Below are 7,500 nucleotides of genomic sequence, written 5' to 3' on the forward strand. Positions count from 1 at the left end.
GAAGAATGATAATAATAACAATTATGACAATGATGATGATGATGATGACAATGATAATAAATATAATAATAATAATGATAATAATAATAATAATAATAATAATAATAATAATAATAATAATAATAATAATAATGATTATGATGATATTAATAATGATAATAATAAAAATAACAATAATTATTATAATAATGATGACAATAATAACAATAGCAATAAAACCGATAATGGTGGCGATCATAATGATAATGATAACCAACAACAACAATAATAATAATAACAATAACAATAAAGATAATGATGATGATGACAACAAAAACAACAATAGCAACACTGCAAACACGTGAGTCAAGACAACCTTTACTACAATCGCAGTACATACAACCATTCATAACCATGGTAGCTCTACCATTTCGTCGCCCGAGTGTTGTAGATTTCATAACAAAAGTCGAGAAGGGTTTTGAAAATGATTCCAAAGCAGGCAAGCCACTGTTTTTGTTTTCTCTCTCTGTTTCTCGGATTCTCTGTCTCTCGTATGCTTTATCTTTCTTTTTCTCTCGGTTTCTCTCTCTCTCTCTCTCTCTCTTCCTCTCCCTCTGTCTCTCTTTCTCCCTTTCCCTCCCTCCTCTCTCTCTCTCTCTTTCTCCCTCTCCCTCCTTCCTCTCTCTCTCCCTCCCTCCCTCTCTCTCTTTTTCTCCCTCCCTCCCCCTCTCTCTCCCTCCCTCTCTCTCTCTTTCTCTAACATTTTTTTAACACTGTTGATCGTGCTGTCGATATCACGCGGCATATGCTGACGATGATGAAGGCAATGGCAATCATGGAAATATTAATGATTAGAGTTCTTTGTTCAGATGAAACCTCAAGGCATAATTTATTCAGACTGTTCTTCAGAGAGCAATCAAGTTCAGTAAGGAATTTCATATAATCTTGTTCATAATATCCATAGTGAATTTGCGTTTTATTATCAATATCATTATCATTGTTATTATTATTATTACTATTAGTATTATTAGTATTATTATTACTATTACTATTATTATTATTATTATTATCATTACTATTATTATTACTATTATTGTTATCATTATTATTATTATTATCATTATTACTGTCATTATTACTATTATTGTTATCCTTATTATTACTATTATTATTATCATTATTATTATCATTATTTTCTTTCATTTTCACTTTGGTTTACTGACGTGTCCTGAGTGAGATCTTAGACTCTATCCATTCCTACCAAGGCCTCAAGTGCCTTCGTTTCAGACTCTCAATCTCAGGACACGAAGGACAGCGAGCGGTGCCATCGAGTGCCAAGGCAGCATGAGCACCGGATGAACGAGAGTGCCAAAGACAAAGGTTCCAATAATAGGCGCGGGATCGGATGGTGAGCGAGATGGTGGACAGAAAACCACTTTTTGTATCTTTGTACAACCATGGAGTATGAAATATTAAAAATTGTTCAGATGTTAAGTGCGTGAGTGGAACAATGTACAGCCTCGCTTAATAGAACCTTGGCCGGAGTATGAAAAATTAAAAATTGTTCAGATGTTAAATACGTGAGTGGAACAATGTACAGCCTCGCTGAATGGAACCTTGGCCGGAGTATGACAAATTAAAAATTGTTCAGATGTTAAATACGTGAGTGGAACAATGTACAGCCTCGCTTAATGGAACCTTGCCCGGAGTATGAAATATTAAAAATTGTTCAGACGTTAAATGCGTGAGTGGAACAATGTACAGCCTCGCTTAATGGAACCTTGGCCGGAGTATGAAATATTAAGAATTGTTCAGACGTTAAATGCGTGAGTGGAACAATGTACAGCCTCGCTTAATGGAACCTTGGCCGGAGTATGAAATATTAAAAATTATTCAGACGTTAAATACGTGTGGAACAATGTACAGCCTCGCTTAATGGAACCTTGGCCGGAGTATGAAAAATTAAAAATTGTTCAGACGTTAAGTGGGTAAATGGAACAATGTACAGCCTCGCTTAATGGAACCTTGCCCGGAGTATGAAAAAATTAAAAATTGTTCAGATGTTACATGCGTGAGTGGAACAATGTACAGCCTCGCTTAGTGGAACCTTGCCCGGAGTATGAAATATTAAAAATTGTTCAGACGTTAAATACGTGAGTGGAACAATGTACAGCCTCGCTTAATGGAACCTTGCCCGGAGTATGAAAAATTAAAAATTGTTCAGATGTTAAGTGCGTGAGTGGAACAATGTACAGCCTCGCTTAATGGAACCTTGCCCGGAGTATGACAAATTCAAAATTGTTCAGACGTTAAGTGCGTGAGTGGAACAATGTACAGCCTCGCTTAGTGGAACCTTGCCCGGAGTACGAAAAATTAAAAATTGTTCAGATGTTAAGTGGGTGAATGGAACAATGTACAGCCTCGCTGAATGGAACCTTGGCCGGAGTATGAAAAATTAAAAATTGTTCAGACGTTAAATGCGTGAGTGGAACAATGTACAGCCTCGCTGAATGGAACCTTGGCCGGAGTATGAAAAATTAAAAATTGTTCAGACGTTAAATGCGTGAGTGGAACAATGTACAGCCTCGCTTAATGGAACCTTGGCCGGAGTATGAAAAATTAAAAATTGTTCAGATGTTAAATGCGTGAGTGGAACAATGTACAGCCTCGCTTAATGGAACCTTGGCCGGAGTATGAAAAATTAAAAATTGTTCAGATGTTAAGTGGGTGAATGGAACAATGTACAGCCTCGCTGAATGGAACCTTGGCCGGAGTATGAAAAATTAAAAATTGTTCAGACGTTAAGTGCGTGAGTGGAACAATGTACAGCCTCGCTTAATGGAACCTTGCCCGGAGTACGAAAAATTAAAAATTGTTCAGATGTTAAGTGCGTGAGTGGAACAATGTACAGCCTCGCTTAATGGAACCTTGCCCGGAGTACGACAAAAAAATTGTTCAGACGTTAAATACGTGAGTGGAACAATGTACAGCCTCGCTTAATGGAACCTTGGCCGGAGTATGACAAATTAAAAATTGTTCAGATGTTAAATGCGTGAGTGGAACAATGTACAGCCTCGCTTAATGGAACCTTGGCCGGAGTATGAAAAATTAAAAATTGTTCAGATGTTAAGTGGGTGAATGGAACAATGTACAGCCTCGCTGAATGGAACCTTGCCCGGAGTATGAAATATTAAAAATTGTTCAGACGTTAAATGCGTGAGTGGAACAATGTACAGCCTCGCTTAATGGAACCTTGTCCGGAGTATGAAATATTAAAAATTGTTCAGATGTTAAGTGCGTGAGTGGAACAATGTACAGCCTCGCTTAATGGAACCTTGCCCGGAGTATGACAAATTAAAAATTGTTCAGATGTTAAGTGGGTGAATGGAACAATGTACAGCCTCGCTGAATGGAACCTTGCCCGGAGTATGAAATATTAAAAATTGTTCAGACGTTAAATGCGTGAGTGGAACAATGTACAGCCTCGCTTAATGGAACCTTGGCCGGAGTATGAAAAATTAAAAATTGTTCAGATGTTAAGTGGGTGAATGGAACAATGTACAGCCTCGCTGAATGGAACCTTGCCCGGAGTATGAAATATTAAAAATTGTTCAGACGTTAAATGCGTGAGTGGAACAATGTACAGCCTCGCTTAATGGAACCTTGTCCGGAGTATGAAATATTAAAAATTGTTCAGATGTTAAGTGCGTGAGTGGAACAATGTACAGCCTCGCTTAATGGAACCTTGCCCGGAGTATGACAAATTAAAAATTGTTCAGACGTTAAATGCGTGAGTGGAACAATGTACAACCTCGCTTAATGGAACCTTGCCCGGAGTATGACAAATTAAAAATTGTTCAGACGTTAAGTGGGTGAATGGAACAATGTACAACCTCGCTTAATAGAACCTTGCCCGGAGTATGAAAAATTCAAAAATTGTTCAGACGTTAAATACGTGAGTGGAACAATGTACAGCCTCGCTTAGTGGAACCTTGGCCGGATGGAACAGCTGTTAGGTCTATGAGATGCCGTAGGTTTTTTCAAAGACACGGCCGCTAACACGAGCCTCTGGCACATCCGCTTAAAAGAGAAGAAAAATATCAAAATGGATGACAGTGGTAATGACAATGAAGTTAGTAATGACAATAAAAGTTAGTAATGACAATAATTATCATGATTATAATGATATCGTCGCGAATCATACTAGCGATAAGTGTGGAATAAACGCATTGCTATTTTTACTATTTTTCTTCTATACAAGATAACTAGTTTGAAAAAAAAATCTTCTATATTTATAAAATAACTAGTTTGAAAAAAAAAAATCTTCTATATTTACAAAATAACTAAGTTGAAAAAAAAATCTTCTATATTTACAAAACAGCTAGTTTGAAAAAAAATCTTCTATATTTATAAAATAACTAGTTTGAAAAAAAAAAATCTTCTATATTTACAAAATAACTAGTTTGAAAAAAAAATCTTCTATATTTACAAAATAACTAGTTTGAAAAAAAAAATCTTCTATATTTACAAAATAACTAGTTTGAAAAAAATTATCCTTTTATGGTAAGAGACTGTATCCTGGCAACTCTTAAGCTTAAGAAATAAAACTCGTTTCGTTTCTTCTGCTCGTAAGATATAGAAAAGTTTCACATGAAGATAATATAATAACCAAACTTCGATAAAAAATACAAAATAAAAGTCATTTCGGATGAGAAAGATCTGATTATCTTGGAAGAAACGTGAAGGTACAGATAAAAAGGAGAAGAAAAGAAATATATATGTATGTATGTATTTATGTATGTACGTAAGTATGTGTGCATATATGTAAAACATAACATAATGCTTACCATGCACATTACTTTTTTTATTTTTTTTTTTATTTTTTTTTTTATTTTTTTTTTGGGGGGGGGGGGAGTCAAGCGAAAGTGCAATCTGACCTTGTTTTCCGTTTATGTTTTAGATAATTCAGTAAAAAAAAAAAAAAAATAAAATAAAAAATAAAAATCTAAGAAAAAAAAAAAAAAAAAAAAAAAAAAAAAAAAGAAAAAAATATATATATATATATATATATATATATATATATATATATATATATATATATTTCTTAATGATGTCCCTCTCCTTTCGTTAGTTGTAGAATATATCTCATGACCCGAGGCATCGAAAAATATCCTTATCTTGACCTCAAAAACAGAAAAAAAAATCCTTATCTTGACCTCAAAAACAGAAAAAAAAATCCTTATCTTGACCTCAAAAACAGAAAAAAAAATCCTTATCTTGACCTCAAAAACAGAAAAAATCCTTATCTTGACCTCAAAGACAGAAAAAAAAATCCTTATCTTGACCTCAAAGACAGAAAAAAAAAATCCTTATCTTGACCTCAAAAACAGGGGAAAAAATCCTTATCTTGACCTCAAAAAAACAGAAAAAAAAATCCTTATCTTGACCTCAAAAACAGAAAAAAATCCTTATCTTGACCTCAAAAACAGAAAAAAAAATCCTTATCTTGACCTGAAAAACAAAAAAATAATCCTTGTCTTGACCTCAAAAACAGAAAAAAAATCCTTATCTTGACCTCAAAAACAGAAAAAAAATCCTTATCTTGACCTCAAAAAAAAAATCCTTATCTTGACCTCAAAAACAGAAAAAAATCCTTATCTTGACCTCAAAAACAAAAAAAAAAACTTATCTTGACCTCAAAAACAGAAAAAAATCCTTATCTTGACCTCAAAAACAGAAAAAATTCCATATCTTGACCTCAAAAACAGAAAAAATATCCTTATCTTGACCTCAAAAACTGAAAAAAAATTCCTTATCTTGACCTCAAAAACAGAAAAAAAATCCTTATCTTGACCTCAAAAACAGAGAAAAAAATCCTTATCTTGACTTCAAAAACAGAAAAAAAAATCCTTATCTTGACCTCAAAAACAGAAAAAACAAATCCTTATCTTGACCTCAAAAACAGAAAAAAAAATCCTTATCTTAACCTCAAAAACAGAAAAAACAAATCCTTATCTTGACCTCAAAAACAGAAAAAAAAATCCTTATCTTGACCTCAAAAACTGAAAAAAAATCCTTATCTTGACCTCAAAAACAGAAAAAAAAATCCTTATCTTGACCTCAAAAACAAAACAAAAAAATCCTTATCTTGACCTCAAAAACAGAAAAAAAATCCTTATCTTAACCTCAAAAACAGAAAAAAACAAATCCTTATCTTGACCTCAAAAACAGAAAAAAAATCCTTATCTTGACCTCAAAAACTGAAAAAAAATCCTTATCTTGACCTCAAAAACAGAAAAAAAAATCCTTATCTTGACCTCAAAAACAGAAAAAAATCCTTATCTTGACCTCAAAAACAGAAAAAAATCCTTATCTTGACCTCAAAAACAGAAAAAAATCCTTATCTTGACCTCAAAAACAGAAAAAAATCCTTATCTTGACCTCAAAAACAGAAAAAAAATCCTTATCTTGACCTCAAAAACAGAAAAAAAATCCTTATCTTGACCTCAAAAACAGAAAAAAATCCTTATCTTGACCTCAAAAACAGAAAAAAAATCCTTATCTTGACCTCAAAAACAAAAAAATATCCTTATCTTGACCTCAAAAACAGAAAAAAAATCTTTATCTTGACCTCAAAAACAAAAAAAATCCTTATCTTGACAGATAGGATGAGTTAAGGATACAGGATGTAGGATATTTTTTTTTAAATTACGAAACGGTGAGATTTGTGTAGGATGTCGCGGTCAAGTCAGAAAATGTGTGTATGTGTGTGTGTGTGTGTGTGTGTGTGTGTGTGTGTGTGTGTGTGTGTGTGTGTGTGTGTGTGTGTGTGTGTGTCTGCGTTTTTTTTTTTTTTTTTGTGTGTGTTTATGTGTACATTTGTGCGCACACTCGAATGCTTGTAAATACCTCCACGAAGAAGACAAAGGAAAAAAACAGAAAAAAAAGAAAAGAAAAAAAGAAAAAAGAAAGAAAGAAAAGAAAAAAGAAAGAAAAAGAAAAAAGAAAAAAAGAAAAAAGAAAAAAAAGAAAAAAATATATATATCGAAAGCCAGAACCCAAATGACTATCCCCTAAAAAATGATAATAACAATAATAAGCCTTGCAGCCTAGAGCAACATTCCACCTCTATGCCCGGTGTACATAAGGCGATTTTTCCTCTGAACAGCATTTCCACAACCGCCTCACAGCAGCACACATACGCACACATAACCACCGCGTCTTTTGGCTTTCATGCTGTCTTCATCCTTACTACAGCACCCTCTGCATATTTCACGACGTGTGCTCTCCACCCTCTCCTTCTTCTCCGCTCCTCTGCCTCTTCCTCTTTATCATAAAATCTCCGTAAAAAGAGTGGACAAAAATCGGGGGCGCTGAAGAATCATAGAAAATGGGGCAGACGAAGGGGGGACTATGGGATTAGTTCCGGATATTCAGATTGGGTTAAAATATCTATTGGAAGAGTGGAGAGATCGGTTCCTTTTTATATTATTATTTTCTCGTTCTATTAGATTTAGAGTT

At 33.9% G+C, this 7,500-nt stretch overlaps 1 protein-coding gene across 2 annotated transcripts in view; it reads right to left on the reverse strand.

Annotated features, from left to right (window-relative positions):
• LOC113820227 (lens fiber major intrinsic protein) overlaps positions 1–7,500 on the reverse strand; it is a 52,477-nt gene that overhangs the window by 44,649 nt on the left and 328 nt on the right. The window lies entirely within an intron of this gene.

The sequence above is a fragment of the Penaeus vannamei genome, chromosome 10, assembly GCF_042767895.1.
Source record: "Penaeus vannamei isolate JL-2024 chromosome 10, ASM4276789v1, whole genome shotgun sequence".
Classification (NCBI taxonomy): Eukaryota; Metazoa; Arthropoda; class Malacostraca; order Decapoda; family Penaeidae; genus Penaeus; species Penaeus vannamei.